Source organism: Ursus americanus, chromosome 11, assembly GCF_024610735.1.
Source record: "Ursus americanus isolate L20-20 chromosome 11, mUrsAme1.1.p, whole genome shotgun sequence".
NCBI classification, from domain to species: domain Eukaryota; kingdom Metazoa; phylum Chordata; class Mammalia; order Carnivora; family Ursidae; genus Ursus; species Ursus americanus.
Window position 1 is genome coordinate 76,123,653 of NC_142137.1, and position 19,905 is coordinate 76,143,557.

Consider the following 19,905-nt stretch of genomic DNA (forward strand, 5'->3'; position numbering starts at 1 on the left):
TGTTGGGAGACAGACAGAAGAGGCCTGGCGGGTTAATACCGCGGTTCCCCAAGACGCTGACTTCAGTTATGCAGTCGATCAGGCCTTCCCCGCACAGCTGACACCGCTCTTTCAGAGCCTTCAGCTCTCTGCCAGAAATGAGTCCCGACCGTGGCTTACAGTGAGTCTGCAGAATGTCCCCTAAAAGTAAGACACAGACTCATGGTACGGAGAAGTCGCTCCCTAGAAATAGATCAGCTGCTTCAGAGAGAAGCTTCTGACGCTCAAGTTAAGCCTGGGTCAGTGGCAGACGCCGAAAATATCTCCCCTTGTGTTGCTGTGAATCAGGCTGCTTCCCTCCAAGAGCCTGACGCCACCCCTGCATGTGTCACCCCCACTCCCCGCTGGGGGCCCAGGCCCAGACCCTGTGTCCAGGGCCACCTTGTGACCTGCAGCTCTGTGCAAGGCCCTCAGAATAGTGGCCAGATTTTGGGGGGGGGGGGGGATGCAGGACATCCAATTAAATTTGGATTTAAGATAAACAATAAAATGTTTTAGTGTAAGTTTGTCCCAAGAAGTATTTGGGACATACTTATAGCACAAAATTATTTGTGATTTATCTGAAATTCAGGTTTAACTGAGATCCTGTTTTTTCTGGCAACCGTGTCCTAGAGGGCTTTATAAATAGATTCTCGTCAACCGGGGGGTTCCACCTAGAGGTGGGGTGGGTGTAATGACCTCATGGCCCTCGGGTCCCTAGGATACTGTGATTCCTTTACCTTTAGCAGACATTAACAGTGCACATTTATAGAGAAAGGCAAAGCTCATGCCGAAAGCGTTCATTGTCTGAAGTGGAATGACACAGACCAAAGCAAGAATCCAGGAAGTGGTCAGTGCTGAGGACAGAATGAAACAGAGCCCATTAAACAGGCCCCACTCCAGGGACAGTCAGTGGGAAGCACATAAGGGGCCAACTGGCTTCAGTGACACCAACTGTCCAGAAGTCATGTGCATTGCACTTTCCAAATAAGAGAATTTGTCCACAGGTCTTGATGAGGCCACCTCCAGGAGTGGACAGGCCAGCACCTGGGCCTCCTGTCCCCTGAGCCAACAGGGCACACAGGGCCCTTCCTCCTGGCCAACGCCATCGGAGTGAGACCCAGGCTGGTAAGTGTCTGCTGGGATCTCTCCCTCTTCCGTGGGGATGGGTTGCGAGCGGGTGGAGGCCGTACGCCCAGCTTGGGGCCGCAGGTCAGACCTCCCACACCAGAGCCATGTGGAATGTGCCTGTGTCTCGTTAGCGCACCCGGGCACTCTCCCGCTGGACACAGGAGACTGGGGTCTCTGGAGCCCCCGTCCAAGGAGCAGGGAAGACCTTATTCTTACATACAATCCCACATGACAAGGAGGTGCTTCTGCGGGGGATGTTCCCGTGGCAGAACCAAGAGGACAGGGTGGCTTCATGATCGGCATCTCCCAGCGGTCCCGGGCTCTGCACACACGCCGTCTCATGGAAGTTGGTGAGGCCGTAGAGCCTCCCTCCGTCAGCAAGCTCGGGGACTTCTGAAAGTGACGATGAGCCACACGTGGGTGCTCCCTTCACTACTGATATCGATAAGGAATTGTGTGTTAGGGTTTATAATATCAGGAAGCCGCTCGGGTTCCTGTCCACGCCTTCCACCGTTCCTAGGGTGCCTCCTCTGGGATAATTAGAGGAAGAGGACAATTTAAGCAGAGCGGTCATCATTTCCTGAACGACAGTGCTCAGTTGAGAAACCACCCGTCACTGGCTTCCACACAGACAGATACCCCTGAGTTCGCCGGCCGGCACTCCTCAGGGTTCTTTCCTGTGTGGTTTTTCTCGTGGCCTCTGTTCCACTGAGCGTGTGCTTTGCCCGAGATCCGAGGTGCTCGTGGGGGACTGTCTGGGCCTGCAGGGCCGGCGTGGCGGGAGGACAGGGGCGAAGGTTCCAAAGAGGTGTTACAGCGGCCCTAGACAGAAAAAGATTTCTTGCCAGCCAAGCCACTCGGAGAAGACAAGCTCGCCCCAACCAGAAAACGCAAATCTCAAGTAAGATCCTCTCTGTGGCGCCGAATGAAATTAACCAAAAGTCAGTAACCTGACATACTGTTCCTAGGCCTCCTGAGAGAGGAAAGGCCTGTGTCAAGCTGGTCAGGTGAGGACCACTAGCCAGGCGCCTGCCGGGACCCCTGGCACCCAGCCGGGCTTCCTACTGGAACGCAGCCTCGGACTCAGCTCCTGGGAGATGCACCCCTGCTCCCTGGCAAATAAACTGGAGAGAGTAACACCACCTATTACCCCACGTCACCTGACTGTTGTAAAGATGGTACGATATAGTCCTCAGTGTGCTTTGAACTTGCTAGAAGAAAGGCAAAGTGTAAGCACGATCGTGAACTCTGTTATGTTCTGGAACTGCTAGTCCCATTCACTAAAATCTTGCCATCCCAGGGGACACTGCTTTCAAAGAAGAGAAAGATTAGAAGCAGGAGTGACCCCTCCTGTCTTACGTCTTTTCACCCTCCCTGCCCCCCATCTCCCCTCCTCTCCCTCCCTCCTCTTCTTCCCCCCCCCCGCCCATCTTCTCCCTTTACCCTCCACCCTCCATTCCTTCTCTTATGTTTCTCTTCACGTAGAAATGTGTGTGAGAGGTCACCCAGCATCACCCAGATCCTCGCTGGTGTCACAGTCTTCTCTTTAAAGTTACCTTGAAACGTCATGTTAGCTACAAGCAACTGTAATGTTCTTCTCTGTGGTGACTTCATCCCACTAGAAACAAAAGCCTGGGATCTGTGCAGGCAGCTGTTCCCATCTGTCCACATGTCCAGGGCGCCGTTGGGCTCCAGGGGCCCCAGTGAGCACAAACCAGTAGCTCTGGTTTACCACAATGCAGCGAGAATAAACCCTCATGCCAATAAGTGACCAAATCAAAATAGCATTTCTTCGTTTCGTTCTTTGCTGCCACACAAAGACTTGTCTTCAGAATCAGCTGAGACATGTGCTTGGAAGAACCCCTGATGCTGCCTTCATCCAGCCCCCAGGGAACCACGGGGACAGGAAACAGCCCAGCACAGGCCACGTGGCACCAACCAGTGCGTGGCCAGCCCACCTTCCCACAGGCACCTGCTGAGAAAATGCAGCCCTGCCACTAGCGGCTCCCGTGGACGAGTCCGCGCGTAGGTGTGAGCGAGGACTAGCCCTGCGCTACGTACCACAAAATACTCCGAGACGGAGGAGGTCTTCGTCCAGCTCGGCACACACTTAAAAAGGCACACGGCGGCCCGAGACCAGACGGAACCGCGGACAACAGACTACGCCGTATGGACTGTAACCCAAGGGACTCCCGTTCGAGGGGAGAGGGTTTCTGCCTAGGATGTCAGTAAGCTTTCCTGGAAGTTTGCTTACCACTTGAGCCTTGAAAGAGATAAAATTGGACTCTAGAAAGCTCCTCTCCATGGATACAGTCCGCATAGTTGCCGAGAACAATATGAAGCCTGCTTGAACTCAGCACTTCCACATGACTTCACATCACAGAACCTTCACAGCAACCCTATAAAGGAAGAACTATGATCCCCTTCTCCAGATGGGGAAACTAAGGCTCAGAGAATTAAAAAACCTAATCCAGGTGACCCAGCGCATAAGGTCTGCCTAGTTCCAGAGGCTCGGCCTCCCCTGCCACACTCGCCAGTCTGTCCCTTCCACTGAGCTACTGTCATTGAAAATCTGGGTTCTTGCGGGTTCCAGCCCAAGACCTAAGAGAAGCAAACACTATAACTGCTGAGAGCCAGGCCCCGCACGGATATCATAAAACCAAAGAGGTCTCATGCGCCCGAGCTCCGTGCCCTGCCGTGGAAAACTGGCTGCCGCCCAAGGGGAATGCTCCATCATTCCGCCCCAGCTCATCATTACTGGCTTGCTGCTCGGGTAGCCACTTGCAAAAAGACAGGAAAATCCTAGGGAAAAAAAACCCATTTCTTCTACTCTAAGCCCTGCATCGATTTCTGCCTTAAAGCTAATCACCGGTTTCATGTTTCTTTACTGTATTTTCTAATACACAGTTATTATTGAAAATCTTTAAATTACAAAATTACAAAAATGAAATTAAACCCCTAGCAATTTGTCTGAACCATGCAAAGTCCATACTTGGCCGAGAGCATTGGACCAATCATCAAATTTGAAATTTCAGGAAAAAAATAACAAAATCCCAGAGGGGTGTGTGGGAGGAGACAGTTTCCACCCTCCTCAGAGCCAATAAACAGCCAGTAAAAAGAGCATAAAGTACAAAACAGCCATATCACCTTGGAAAAAACAACTCTTCTTCAAAGCAACAACTACAAGCTTAAAATACACTATAACCCTTTCTGTACCTTCTTCTACACATTCATTAACTCAAATCTTGAAACTAGGTCCTGGAAATGTTTTTCCCATGCTTACATCCCCCTCTACCTCCCCTAACTTGAAGACACTGGTTTTACTGAGATCGAGATAACAAATGAATCCATGATTTGCAGAAGGGAAAACGAGGCGAAACTGTAGCCTCTGCTATCACAACGTGGGTCTTTGTCTCTGTGGCTGGAGAGCCAAGTCCCAACTCCACAGAACCACCTGGAGTGAGCCCGGGAAGGAGTCCGCGAGGAGTCACCAGGTACAGACGTGACACTCAGCTTGGGAAGGTGCAGGGAGTTAGTGCCTCCATCTTCCCAAATTCTCCAGAATGGCGGTGAGGAAGGAACAGTGCTTGGTTTGCATGAGAAGGAAGGCGGACATGGCTCCAAGCCTGCGGTTTTCCTCATCAAACAGTGTGAGTTGCAGCCTGCCTCTCTCACAGGCAAGCATTTAGTGAACTTGAGGAGCTCACTGATGGAGCTCAAGGCCCTTGCGGTCAGACCATGCGGCGGGATACACCACCAGCTGTAGCCGAGAAGCTCCACACTGAGCTTCTCTCTCTGGTGGGCGCTGCACACCACACGTGAAGAATCCAAGACCCAATGAGGGAGAACAACGCGGCCGTGGGTAGAACCCAGAACCCTCTCTGTGCACCAGCATGCACACACGCACCGGCGCATTCCCACAGATGGAGGTGCTGAGATGGGAGGCCAGGCCTAAAGCTCCTTTTCCTAAAAGAAGAAATCGCTCTCCGTCTCCAGTGTGGCCCTGCCTGATCCCTGTGAGCACTCAGGCCGGCAGAGAGTCATAACTTCAAAGAAGCATCTATTTATTTTTTTTAAAGATTGATTTATTTACTTTAGAGAGAGAGTGTGAGCACATTCCTGGGGGGAGGCAGAGGGAGAAGCACACTCCCCGAAGAGCAGGGGGCCCAACGCAGGACTCGATCCCAGGACCCTGGGTCACGACCTGAGCTGAAGGCTTCACCGACTGAGCCACCCAGACGCCCCTGACGCTTTTAATCAATAGTACGTCACAATTTTGAAAGCTGTAAACCTTCCAGATGTGCTGTGAGGACCAAAGGACATAAATGCCAAGTGCTCGCCCGCACCAGGAGCCCACAGTGGCCACTGTGATGATTCTGCCGCATGAGAGTGGGACGTTGGCCACCCAACACCCAACAGCTTCAGAGCCTTTAGTCACAGTTGCTTAGCATCTGTAACCATAACTATCCCGTTGACATCTATTAAAAACAAGAAACAGGGGCACCTGGGTGGCTCAGTCAGTTAAGTGTCAGACTCTTGATTTCAGCTCAGGTCATGATCTCGGGGTCCTAGGATCAGGCCCCATGTCGGGCTCCATGCTCCTCGGGGAGTCTGCTTCTCTCTCTCTGTCTCTCTCCCTCTGCCCCATCCCCTACTCTCACACTCTCTCTCTCTCTAAAATAATTAAATAAATCTTTTTAAATAACACGCACAAGAAAAATACACACAAGTGGTCAGTCTTGAGCTCAAGACAGCCCCTGCCAGCTCTGTGACCCGAGCGCAGTCACATAAGCTCTCTGGGCCTCTGTCCCTTCATATCTCGAAGCTCCTTCTGCTCTGACACCCCATTTTCTAGTCTATCCTCTGTACTTGAATTATGAGGAAGCACTGGGGTTTTTTCTGTCATCTGAACCAAATCATGCAACACACATTCTCCCACACACCATGGAACAACCTTTATTCCTTGGAACATAACCGGGACATTTTCAGGGGACCAGCCCACTGCCGAAGGACACAACAGTGGGCTCACAGCCACAGACAGAGGTGGAGACGGCTCGCGGGGGCCTCCGCAGGTCGGGGTGCCAGAGGGAACGTGGAGGGTCACTGGCTCACCAGCCTCTTCAACGAGGAGAGTGCTGAGGAAGTCAGCCTGGCACCCTTGGCAACCAGAACCCCAGCAACATGGCCGTTTTCATTTTCTGAGCAAGGCCCAGGTTCCAAAGGTCGCAAATGTGGGGTCGGCTTTTTTGAACCACCCCCATCCCTGGAAACGAGGACTTTGAAACCTGGTTTGTGCAGAGATTTGTGTCTCTCTGAACTCTGTTTATCTAAGTGGTTGCCGACTCTTTTCCTGTCCTGTGGGGACCCCGGGAAACAGCTTTTTGTCACACATTTCCATTCTGAGACTTGTATTATCTACCCAATCGGCTGTGTGTGCTTCTGTGGAGGGACCCCCACGAGGAGCCCCGGCCCCCGGTGCAGGGTGCACTGCGACAGTGGACAGAGCCCACCCCTCCCCGCCATCCCGACAGGAGGCGTTAGGGGCGTATCCAGGGGTGTAGGGACCAGAATCAGGAAGCCCGGTGAAATGAACTGAGCGTGGCAGGAACCTCGCGGACAGCGGGACTGGGCCTCAGCTCCCCTGGCTGTGGACTGAGAGCCTCTAGTCCCGTGTGCTGGGGCACAGGGTTCCGTGAACACCAGCGGGCGAGGCTGCCCCTTACGGCAGGTCTCTGAAGGTCGCACACCATGACTGGGGGGCCCGGGGGCCTGTGCGTGGAGCACCCACGGCCAGCTGAAGCCGCTGGGAAAGGCTTCTCAGGGGAGAAGGGGTATTCCAGATGTCCTGGCTCTCAGAGGACGGCTCTCACCAGCCTGGAAACAAAGCACGCCCTGAAACTTCCCTTCTGAAACCAGCCCGTTCATTAGCATTCTTGGGAAAATCAGGCAAAGACCCGACAATTTCAGAGAACAAATTCACAATGTTAATTAATGCTTTTACTTGACATTATTTACTTCTTAAAAAATTAAAGCCTAAATCCCCAGAATACAGGTGGTTAGGAGGAAAGCAGAGGAGGAAGAAGGAGGGACAGGCCGCTGTCGTAGTGGGGGTGACACTGTAGCCCAGGTGCGGGGACAAAGTTAGGTGGAAAGCTCCGATGTGAGGGCCATTGCCCGCCATTGTTTGACCTGAGTCCTGCGGCGGAAGTGTGGGTTACAGTTGTTCTGGTCAATATGACCACCACTTTCTTTTTGTTTCTCAAGGAGGGCAAAGGTTGGGGGCTGGGGGCTGAAGGGGCGGTGGAGTGGAGAGACGGGGCTCTAAGATGTGGTGTCTTGGAAAACACTCCCCAGGAAAAAATACTTCTGTCACAAAATGTCAATGCTGACCAGATGTCACTGGCTTTTTTTTTTCTTTTTTTTTTTTTTTTGCATGTGTCCCTTAACAGCTGGCACGAATATCAGCTCAAATTATTCACCACAAACACACACTTTCTGTTTGTCTCCAGATAGAGGGATTTAAAATCCTATTTGTCAGTAAGGGATGGTGAAAATGTGGGATGGACTTTTCTAGACCAAAGGAAAAGTAACTTTCTTTCCTCCCCAGTCCTGGAGGAGGGGCTCACAGGCTCCATGCCAGCTCCAGGCTCCCGCCAGGTGGTGGGAACGGGCCCCTGGGCTAACGCACTTGTGGGCAGGTCCTTCAGCAGACCACCCGGGAAATGGGGACCAGTGTTGCTGTCCATTCAGCCTTTTTTATTGATATAATTCTAATTCCATTACAATTTAGAAGCTTCCCATAATTCCTACAGTTTCTGTTAGCACTTGGTGTCCAGTCTAGAACATTCTCTCCCACGTCCACTCACACAGGCAGTCCTGGAGTGTTTGCGGGTTCCAGGCACAGCTCCCGCAGCTCGTCTGTATGGAAATGCTATTTCTACTTCACTGATACTCCCTGAGCACTTTGAACAAATGGGTTCTCAGAAAACACTCACTGAAAAAAAATGTGTAACAGAGACATTTTTCAGAAAGTCATTTGATTGACAGGAACGAAGCATCTATGGTAGGCTGCATGGTGTCCTGCCAAGCCCAGAACTCCGGAGTGTGCCTTATTTGGAAATAGAATCTTTGCAGATAATTAAGAATGGAGATGCGTTCATATGGAGAAGGGTGGGCCCTAAATCCAACGACTGGTGCCCTTGTAATCGGAGAGACCGTGTGAGAAGAGGAGGCAGGGATGGTGGTGGGGCAGCAACCAGCCCAGGGATACCCAGGATTGTCACCACCATGGGAAGATAGGAGAGAAGCGAGGCGCAGACTGGCCTCAGAGCCCCCAGGAGGAACCCCCCCTGCCCACAGCCTTGATCTTGGACATCTGGCCTCCAGAGCTGTGAGAATGCACATTTCTGTTGTTCAAACCGCCCCGTTGGAGAGAATTTGTTTTGACAGCTCTAAGAAATTCAGGCAGTACCCAAGAAGCATAGAAATGTCCAATTAGTTCTAAGGGAAGTGGCCACACCCAAGACAAGAGGCTGCAAACCCACTTGTCTTCTACGTTCCCATGCTGGACGGCCGCTGGCCACTCCCCATGTGGTCATTAGAAGGCCTGCTCTGAGCTCTGAGGACGCTCTTGCCACCTGCCTGAGCAGGAGCGGAGGGGGAGGGGGTGCCACGGCCCCACCCCAGAAAACTCTGCCCTGGGGAGACGCCCTGTGGGCTGGACTTGGGCACTGAATAGGCTCACGGAGTGAGAGGTCATGTGACCGCCCAGTGCCCTAAAATAATGTGTCTTCAGTAGAGCTTAGGAGCTTGTGGCTTGAATTAACTGGAGAGCTTCCCATTTCACTTTGAGTTGATAAACAGCAGAGAAAGGCAAAAGACCACTCATTCTTCCACACCAGGAAGCCTCGAGTCGAAGATTTGTCTGGTAGTTATTGTCTACATATCACGGAGACCAATTTGTGCTCTAGCTGGTAGAAAGGCACTCGTGCAGAAAACAGCCTCCAAAAACCTCACTGGCTGACGAACGGGGCTGGGGGGCGAGGGGTGCTCCTCGTGCTCGAAGGAGAAATTCTTGACTCTTAACCTCAAACACATCTGTGGCCACCAGTGAACCTCATGGCACTCAATGGGTTTTCTTCACACAGGTCCTGCCCCTGGAGACGGCACATGGGAGCATGGGGCACGGAGCAAGGTGGGGGGGCGTCTGCAGTCATCAAACTGAAGAAATAGCTTCATTGATTTAAGTCACACTTTTTCGTGAGGTGCCAAAAATGGATGAAAATCCAGTGCAAATGCCTGGCACGGAGGCAGCCGCAGGTCTGAGCGTCCGGTGCCCTCAGAGCCCTCTGATAACAAAGATCCCAGCTTGGTAAACTCTGGAACCGTATTCTCTCTCTTGTCCAGGTGACATGGGACACCTCACATCTGCCCAGGAGCCATAAACGCCCAAGCAGGGCACCCGAGTCGTGCTTGCTCTGCTCACCCAGCACAGGGCCCAGCACAAAGTAACCTCTTCCGTGTGTGAGCAGGAGAGCCCACCATCCACCCAGGAGACTTCAAGACGCCATAGCTAGTCCCAGAGACGGACACCCACCAGTCACGCCGGGCGTGGGGGGAAGCCAGTCAGGGTCAGACTGCCCACCGGCAGAACCTGTGCATCAGGACCACCCCCAGCACCTGCGAGGGTGCCCTGCCCAGCCACATGGTCTCTGGGTGGCTGTCCTACCTAGGTTTGTAGAAAAGTCAAGGACTCATCTCAGAAAGATGCCAGTGGTGAATCAAATGCTATTTCAAAGCAACTGTGGAGGGTCAGTAACGTAAATGTTTTTCCCTGACTTTTTACTTCCCCGCTTCTGCTGCAGGCTTCATGATTCAGCTTAAAAATACTAAAACTGTTGCTGTAATAAGAAAAAGCAAGAAACATTCCTTGAATATTTCAGAGCAAAATGCTTCTGAAAGCCCTTGGTTCCCGCACAGGAAACATTTAAAAGAAGAAGATTCATGAATCAGTAGCAGCTGCTCCCAGCACCTGTTATTTATTCCCATCATTAAAGTTCTCATGGCATTTTGGAAAGAACTGAGTATTTTTCCTGGAGAAATACTCTGGGTTTGGGAGTACACAGTTGACTGCACCCAACTGTTGCTGGAGACAAAGGACCCATGAAGCTCTCTGTGGAGTGGAGCTGGCCCCACAAACCTCCAGAGACAGGCCACCTCCCATCAGCCAGCCCCCCAAACCGTCACATCACCCTTAAATGATGTCCTTCTGGAACAGTTTCTGTCATCCATGCCAATGACACCCTTCACCCAGCCATTAACTTGGATGAGGATTCTTCAGAGGACTCTGGGATATGAAAAGAAAGGCCATTTTTCTGCCAATAACTTTCTCAGCAAGTATTGCTAAGCACCTGCCACATGAAGACCCCAGGCTCAGGGTGACCAGGGACAGGAAGAGGCCACACACCATCCGGCACCCCAGTTGCGGGCCGGCGAAGAAGGACGCAGCCCTGAGCAGCCACCAGAAAGAGACATCTTGCCATACACAGACTCAAAGAATGTAGCTGTACCTCAACCCTTTCCTTGGTCCAGAGGCTGACCTAGAGAAATAGAGGCTTCTGGCTGGGCCTGCTTCCTGCGGGTGGGCCCCTTGTGCGGGAAAATGCACAACTGGCACAAATCATGTTGCTCTGAATGTGTCTCTCATGCTAATTTGGAAGCTTCACCTCCTCAGTAGACCAAAGCGAGAAAGCGAAAGTATAGGAGGCTACACATTTCCAGGGTTGTTGGATCCTGGAGGTAAGAGGTTGTCGGTGCAGGAGAGAGGAGCCAACTCCAAGCCTCAGCTGCTGGCAGGAAGTCCTGGAGTCACACACCTGAGCATCCGTGTGGGTCACAGTGATTCTGAGTCAGGCCTGGACCACCTGCGTCTCACAGCCGCCTCACCCCTTATGAACTCAGAGCCCTTGATCTTTCTATCCGTCAAGTTCTTTATCCTCTTTGGCCTTAATGACCTCTGGGGAAGGGCTGTCAGTGTCATAGGTAAAGTCTGCATCATTTCCAGGAGACCCAGTCCCAGGACCTGAGGTCACTCTGATGCTGGAAGGAGGAACTGGCCAAGAAGATTCACCTGAAAAAGTTTGGATCCCATGGCACTGAGCTAGGCACACCTAACCGGGGGTGGGCAGAGGGCCAGCAGCAGCCCTTCCCTTCTAATAATGCAACAGAAAAGTTCAGCATCACAATAAGAGAAACAAAATGCTCACCACCAAGAAATTCCCTCCTGACCCCACATCTTCCCTTATTTTCCATGCTTCTACTTCCCCTCTTCCACAGTGGCAGAACCTACCAGATGCCAGACTTCAAGCTGTATTACAAAGATGTTGTCACCAAGACAACATGGTACTGGAACAAAACCAGACACATAGATCAATGGAACAGAATAGAGAACCGAGAAATGGACCCTCAACTCTATACTCATCTTCAACAGTCCAGGAAAGAATATCCAATGGAAAAAGGACAGTCTCTTCAATAAATGGTGCTGGGAAAATTGGACAGCCACTTTCAGAAGAATGAAACCGGACCCTTCTCTTACACCATACACAAAAATAGACTAAAAATGGATAAAAGAACTCAGTGTGAGATAGGAATCCATCAAAATCCTAGAGGAGAACATAGGCTGTAACCTCTTCGACCTCGGCCGCAGCAACTTCTTGCTAGACACACTGCCAAAGGCAAGGGAAACAAAAGCAAAAATGAACTATTGGGACTTCATCAAGATAAAAAGCTTCTGCACAGCAAAGGAAATAGTTCATAAAACTGAAAAATAAGCGACAGAATGGGAGAAGATAATTGCAAATGACATGTCAGATAAAGGGCTTGTATTCAAACTCTGTAAAGAACTTCTCAAACTCAACACCCAAAAAACAAATAATCCAGTCAAGAAATGGGCAGAAGACATGAACAGACACTTCTCCAAAGAAGAAACACAAATGGCCAACAGACACATGAAAAAAGTTCTCCACATCACTCGGCGTCAGGGAAACACAAATCAAAACCACAATGACCTCACAGCAGTCAGAATGGCTAAAATTAACAACTCAAGTAACAACAGGTGTTGGAGAGGATGTGGAGAAAGGGGAACCCGCTTACACTGTTGGTGGGAATGCAAGCTGGTGCAGCCATTGTGAAGAACAGTATGGAGGTTCCTCAAGAAGTCAAAAATAGAGCTACCCTACGACCCAGCACTTGCACGACTGGGTATTTATCCCATAGACACATAGTAGTGAAAAGAAGACACACCTGTATCCCAATGTTCATAGCAGCAATGTCCACAATAGCCACACTGTGAAAGAAGCCAAGATGCCCTTGAACAGACGAATGGATAAAGAAGATGTGGTTCATCTATACAACGGAATATTACTCAGCCATCAGAAAAGATGAATACCTACCATTTACGTCAACATGGGTGGAACTGGAGGGTATTATGCTGAGTGAAATAAGTCAGTCAGAGAAAGACAATTATCATATGGTTTCACTTATATGTGGAATGTAAGAAATAGCACAGAGGATATTAGGGGAAGGGAGGGGAAAAGGAATGGGAAGAAATCAGAGGAGACAGACCATGAGAGACTCTGGACCTTGGAAACAAACTGAGGATTTCAGAGGGAGGAGGGTGGGGGGTGGGGTAACAGGGTGATGGGGATTAAGGAGGGCACGTGTTGGGATGAGCAGTGGGTGTTATACGCAACTAATGAATCATTGAACGCTACCTCTGAAATTAATGATGTACTCTATGTTGGCTAATTGAATTTAAATGAAAAAAAAAAAACCTACTGGATGACAGGCAGCAGATAAACAATTCATCTGCACAGCTCACAACCTAGGGGGAGCACCAGGTCTATGACATTATGAAGGACATGGCCTGTGACCTCCTCAGGTCCACGGTTGCCCCTGAGCAGCTCAGGGCAGACTCCCTGAGGGGTGAGTTAGCAAGTGAGGTGAAGCCTCCTAGATGGCAGAGGAAGAGCCGTCATGGATAGGACACAGGGGGGCACAGGGCGTGCGATAAGCACACAGACCCAGCCTCAGTTTCCCTGTTGATGGAATGGAAATCATGTCTCCCACTTAGAATCCAAGATTCACACAGTACAGAGGCTCTATGAAGCGAATCTATGGTAACATGTTAGAAATAGTTCTGAAAAGATGTTTAAACCAATCCCTGGCCACCGGAAGCATGGTGTGGGGGAAGGTCAGGAATGCCAAGTGGAACGGTGTGAGATGTATCTCACGGGAGCCTCACGCAGGGCAGGGTCTACGGAACTCCGGGGAGCCCACTCCTGGGGGGACATGGGAGGCTCTGCAGGAGAGGAGCTGGCTGGGCCTGGCCCGGTGGGGCCGCTTCACGGACCAGCTTTGTCCCGAGTCTGCCCTGAAGAGGCTGCCATGACAGGAGGGGCCGAGTCTGAAGCACCGTCTGTGGCTGTGGACACCTGTCCGCTCGCGGCTGGAGCACCTGCTCCTGAACCGTCTCTGACTGGCATAATGATGCTTTTACTTACATGGAACGTCTATGGCACAACATCAATAGGTCATTTGCAGTAACCGGTTAATTTAATCAGTGGAATCTGATCATTTGAACCGTAAGGTTTGAAACCAGACCACAGGGTTGAGTTTAGGTTCTGATTTAATTTATATTTATTTATTTTTTATTTATTTATTTGAGAGAAAGAGCACGAAAGAGAAAGAGCGAGCCGGCACCAGCGTAGTGGGGTGCGGGGGCAGGGGAGGGCCAGGGGCAGAAGGAAAGGCAGAAATCAAGTACAGGCTCACGTCTCCCTTCAGGAGCACGCGGCGAGTGGACAGCCCTTGTCCCGGCTCCACTGAAAGCAAGTCTTCTAGGCCCCACCGTCTATGTGCTGACAAGTGCCAGAGCTGTCTCCATCACCACGGTCGGTGTCCACCGCTGCCCCCAGCCTCAGGGGGACAGCACGCTGGGAAACTGCAGGTGTTTCTTTCCTCAGCCACGTTCCCTAAGCTCTCCTGTTGCTGAGCCCTGTCCCTGCCCCTCCGCTGAGGAGACCTCGTGCCCCCACCCTCTCCCTGCCCTCCATGGAAGAGAGGGGCTTGATACCACGAGGTGGGGTGCCACGAGCTCGTCTCATTGAGGCCCGCTGTCCATGCAGCTTTCTGCAGCATCCACAGACCCAGAGCAGCACAGGGAAAGGTGAGGGTGTGACCTGTCAGCACACAGGCCCAGAGCACGAGGAACCCAAGCGCTCTGGGGGTGACCAGTCGCACTGCCATGCACCCTGAGGTCCGGTGTTCAGGATTGTCTCAGCTGCCCCAGCCGTCCCCACGGAGGATCAGTGAACTCATGTGCTCGGGTTTAAACTGACTTAAGTGAACGTGGTCGGGGGAGGACTCCTTTCTCTCCACCAGAGGGTCTCTCTAAGCAGGTGTCTCCACACCTCAAACACAGGGGTCATGGGGAGCCGGGATGTGGCCGGGAAGGGCCACGCAGCATCACGAGGAAATAATAGGACTGTGACCTGGAGGTACTTCTGGTCTGTACGGAAGTAAATAACTTCGCACTTGTGCCCCGAGCCCACCCTCCTCTCCCAACTAGCAGGAAGGTGGTGGGGTGGGAACAGGCAAGGAGGAGCGCAGTCCTGCGTGGTGCGCGTGAGGGACAGTTGTAAATGTCACTTGCTCCATCCACACGAGCTGCTCCCGGGCCTCCCCAAACTGGTCCCAGCCAATCACCCCCAGACCCCGTTCTAGGTGTGGCTTCCCCAGGCACGGGAAGGAGCAGCAGGGGCGCTTCCAGGACCCTCTGCATAGCCACTGGCAGAGGCCACCTCTTCAGCTGCGGCCACCTGTGCTCCCCTCCGCACCGGCACCCAGCGGTGCCAGCCCAGAGAGTAGGCCGATGACGCCGTCGGCATGTGCGGGGGCAGGATTCTCTGAACCAAGGCTGACAAAGCCTGAGAGACTCCCCAGGAGACCGAGTGCACAGACCAGTGTCGGCAGGGACAGAGTCCGCGGGAGGCCCCGTCCCACCCCACACATTTCTGAGCAGAGCAAGAGAGAAGGACCGCTCCATGCAAAAGCAGAGGAAGGGGGAGGCGTGGGTCGGGAGGGACGGCTCCAGCCCGCTTCCCTGCCTCACCCTGCAGCAGCAGCCGGCACCCAGGAAGGGAGGGGACCCAGCACATCCCAGGCTGCCTGCTTCATGTGGGAAGGTCCCCACCTGCAGGAACCCCCTCTCGGCTGTTGAAATGGAGCTGCTGGGACCATCACCCAAAATAGGGGATGAAATAAACACAGACCCTTGGCTCCTGGAATGAACCCTGTGGGTGATAACCACCCACGTTCTGCAGACATCAGTTTGCTAAGACGTTCCCTCCCCAAGGACACACCAGCGCAGACACCCAGGAAACCTCAAGCGACCGTGACTAATTCACGAAACAGTCCCGCCTTGCCACACGTGCGCATCAGAGAACTTGTCCTGCTTTCTGCAGGGTCCTCTGCAGCACTCAGAACAGGAGCTGAGTATGCCCTTGGAACTGGGTGTGAGTCAGGAGAGAGGCCTGAAAATCTCAGCCCAAGACAAGTGGCTTTTCCTCTGGGAAGACAGAGGGCTGAGACTGGAGCTCCTTCCTGCACTGAGAGCATCGGACGGCCACCTCCACTTTCCATTCTCCATTGCTAATTGGACCGGCCCTAAACATTTTATTTCTCTCCGTTCCTCACCATTCTGCCCCTGCCTCGCATCCCATTAACCTGCCAGGTCAGGACTGTATAAACCAGGAGCCTCTCTCTCTGTTGGCACCGGCAGCAGCCGAAGACTCACCCGCCTCCCTTTCCTCCTGACTTTGCAGAACTCAAAGCTGGCAGAACTGCGGGTCTCCTGGGGAGGAGAGGGACGCACGCGGGGGTCCATCCTTCCATATCCAAAGGAGGGGGACCCACAGAACAGCACCAGGGAGGCACAACGGCACATGCGAAACCTCGGGACACCCCACTGGTGCTTCCGTATCTGACACAACCCGATCTACTCGGACCCCTTGGGCCACCGGGGCTGTTCCTTTGGAATCACCCCGACAGGCAAGGGCTCCGTGGAGGGATCTCTCCATGGAAGGAAGTCAGTGGCAGGGCCAGAGGGTGAGTGCGGCAGATTCAGGCCTCTGAACCCCTCCATCCTCAGCCTCCCCCCTGACAACCCACTCACTGTACAGGCTTAGCGGCATGTTCTGGAATCATGGAGGGAGCCCTAACGCTGCTCTCAAGAGTCTGGATCTGGCTCGAGAGCAGGGAGACCTTATGCCCATTGACACTTGCCGGCCTGGAGTAGTGGTTAGCGCCTCCCTTCCACTCTCAGAAGCTGACTGGCCCTGTCCTCTGGGCGGCTCAGGCAAGTTACCATGAAACCAGGGTGACAGGTAGAGGCAGCCCAGTCTGGGGTGTCCAGGGAGGGCTCCCTGGAAGCTGGCATTTGGAGGAGGAGTTCGCTAGACAGTCAGGTATCTGATAATGGAAAATCACGTCCAAGTTCTCAACATCAGGGAGGGTAGAGAGCCGGGAGCCAGCAGCCAGTGTGGCTGGAGCTGAGGTGACAGAAGGGAAGAGAGACCTTCAGGATCCTGGTTATGTAAAGGCCTGACAAACCAAGTTAAGAATTTTGAACTTTATGCTAGAAGCAATTGGCTGCTTTGCTGGTTTTGACCAGGGATGACACGCTCAGATTTGTGCTTTGGAAAGCCCCTGGTGGCCTGTGGACAATAAGACACATGTGGCGCTATTCCATGGAGACCCTTAGTGTCTACCTCTCGCAGACTTGGGGAGCACCTGGCCAACAGGTGGAACCTCGGCCTGAACTTGGGGCTCCGGCACCAAAGCCCCTAAACAAACCAATTTGCTCGGTTTCATCTGAACACACAGTCGTGGAAACCCTCCCAGAAATCCCCTGTGCTGCAGACACGTCGTCTTGGAGACACAGCCTGAGGGAGGCATCCGTGCACCATACCACGAGTGTGCGTGTGTCCGTTCACTGGATAACGCTTCTCAACGCGCCTGCTTACGTTTCAAACAGAGGAGGAGGGCACGGCGAAACGCAACCAACCGCGAGCCCTGCGTCAGCTTCGATGGCGGCCCTCCTTGTTCCACCGGCACGCTGCCCGAGGGCCGCCCGCGGCCACGCTCCCTCTCGGGTCATTTTGAGGCAAGTCCCAGTCCCAGAGGTAATAGTGTCTCATCCATAAATATTTCAGAATTTTCTCTAAAAGTTAAGGGCTCTTTTTTGTTTAAGTTAACAGTGAAAACCTCTCACATCTAAAGAAACTTGGCAAGTATACTTACATATCATTAAAACGTGCGGTCGGTGTTTGCATTCCTCCAGCTGCCTCGTGAATGTTTTTCACTGTTTCTGAGTCTCTTCCAGCTTGCAGGTTTCCCCACCCCTTCCATCCCTTCTGTGTTCTCCTCGTGCCCAGTGTGTCCTCGCCGTGTCCTTCTATCCTGCTACTCCTGTAAGTCGATAACTAGATCAAGGGATCTGATCAGATTCACTTCGATTTTCTTTGCAAAAGTACATCACCAGTGGTGGTGTCGGCCGGTCTACTTGACGAGCCCAAATCAACCATGAGAAGCGAACTGTGGGCTCCTGCGTGCTTGCTTCCGGAGCCTCTCTTGGGCTTCCGCAGGCGACCCCGCCTACCGCCCGGGCAGCTACGCATTGCTTTGAGGCTCACACCACACACAAGGGGAAATGCAGCCGCTGCTGTTCTCCACCAAGGAGACCCGGGGCTCGCTGGGAAGAGAAAGCAGCAGTGGGCACAGAGCTCCCACTGAGCCTGGGAGGGGCTCGTCCGGGGGCACGGGGACACTGCCCAAATCTGCGACAGTGAGCATCGAGGCGACAACAGGAACGGACCGTAAGCCCCTAAGTAAGAGGTCGTTCAAGAGTCCATCCCGGGGTGAACTTGAAGGAGCAAGTGCCCTTACTGTAGAAATGCGGAAGGGAACATGGAATTGGCAGCCACTGAAGTCATGAGAATTCTTCCAACTGTTCTTACAACATCTGGAGTCTAAATTTATGTCCTGATGGAAAGTTAGAGGAAAAAAGGCTGAGCTAAAGCACGTAGGCCTCACTCCCCTCGTTGGTCTCACTGAAGCCCCAGGGAGGCTAGAGGCTGTAGGGCTGGCCGGGAGACCCCCGCCGGGTGGTGCTGAGGGACCGCGGCTCTCATTGCTGTAGGTATATGAGTGCTCCTTCCTTCCTTGTTCCTGGTAGGGCGCTTGCAGACACGGCCGGAGCCATGGGCCTGTGGGTGAGTCACCGCGGCTCCATCAACGCCCATGTGTTCATACACCTGACTTCCTGCTGCACAGGACATACACCCTGAAGGCTGAGGGGCCGTCTGTAAGTGTCAGATTAGCGTGTTTGTTGAAGATTTTATTCATTTATCTGTGAGGGAGAGAGAGCGCACACGAGGAGGGGGAGCAGCAGAGGCAGAGGGAGGGACCCCGACGCAGGACTCGATCCCAGCACCCCGGAGCCCTGACCTGAGCCGAAGGCAGACGCTTCACCGACTGAGCCACCCGGGCGCCCTGTAAATGTCAAATTAAAACAGCAGTCAGAAGGGACTCGGGGAGCCTCATCCAGCAGAGCCCTGGGCGCTCCAAAGCTTCTAGTTTTAAGATTTGCTTCTTAGGCATTTTACCTGCCCCAGAGGAAAGCTGAAGGTATTCCCTGATTTTACAAGAAGGTTACGGAGATGATGGTGAGATTATCTTTAGGTACTCTGAGATTCTTTCATGGAATGGGCTTCACAAGAATCCCAGCATAGGCTATATTCTTGAAAGTAGATGAGCTCTTCAATTTATTATCCGTATCAGGTCACTTCTGAGAGTAGAAGGGACGTGCTAACCACTACTCCAGGCCGGCAAGTGTCAACGGGCGCAAGGTCTCCCTGCTCTCGAGCCAGATCCAGACTCTTGAGAGCAGCGTTAGCGGCTCCCTCCGTGATTCCAGAACATGCCGCTAAGCCTGTACAGTGAGTGGGTTGTCAGGGGAGAGGCTGAGGATGGAGGGGTTCAGAGGCCTGAATCTGCCGCACTCACCCTCTGGCCCTGCCACTGACTTCCTTCCATGGAGAGATCCCTCCACGGAGCCCTTGCCTGTCGGGGTGATTCCGAAGGAACAGCCCCGGTGGCCCAAGGGGTCCAAGTAGATCGGGTTGTGTCAGATACGGAAGCACCAGTGGGGTGTCCCGAGGCTTCGCATGTGCCGTTGTGCCTCCCTGGTGCTGTTCTGTGGGTCCGCCTCCTTTGGATATGGAAGGATGGACCCTGCGTGCGTCCCTCTCCTCCCCAGAAGAGTCGCAGTTCCAACTGTGCAGTAAGCACCCGTGACAGGAAGCTTGCCGCCACCGGACGGACGCAAGAGCAGCCCACTAACATTCCCTCTTCGGTTAACCGTTAACCGGGCCAGGAAGCTGTGTTCCTCTGCCTGCCCCACATCGCCCCAGAAATAAGCCACCTGTCCCAACATGGACTTGTCATCTTAGAGAGCTGACAATGGGCACTGACCCTTTGGAACCACCAAACCGCACCGCGAGGGGGTCTATTAAATCTCCGAGACCTGCTCTCCATAAGAAGCTGTGTTTCTGGCAATTAATAATGAATGAATAAACCAGGGTCTGGAGCCCGACAGCCCAGATAGGAACACTGATTCTGCCCTGTGCAAACCTGAGC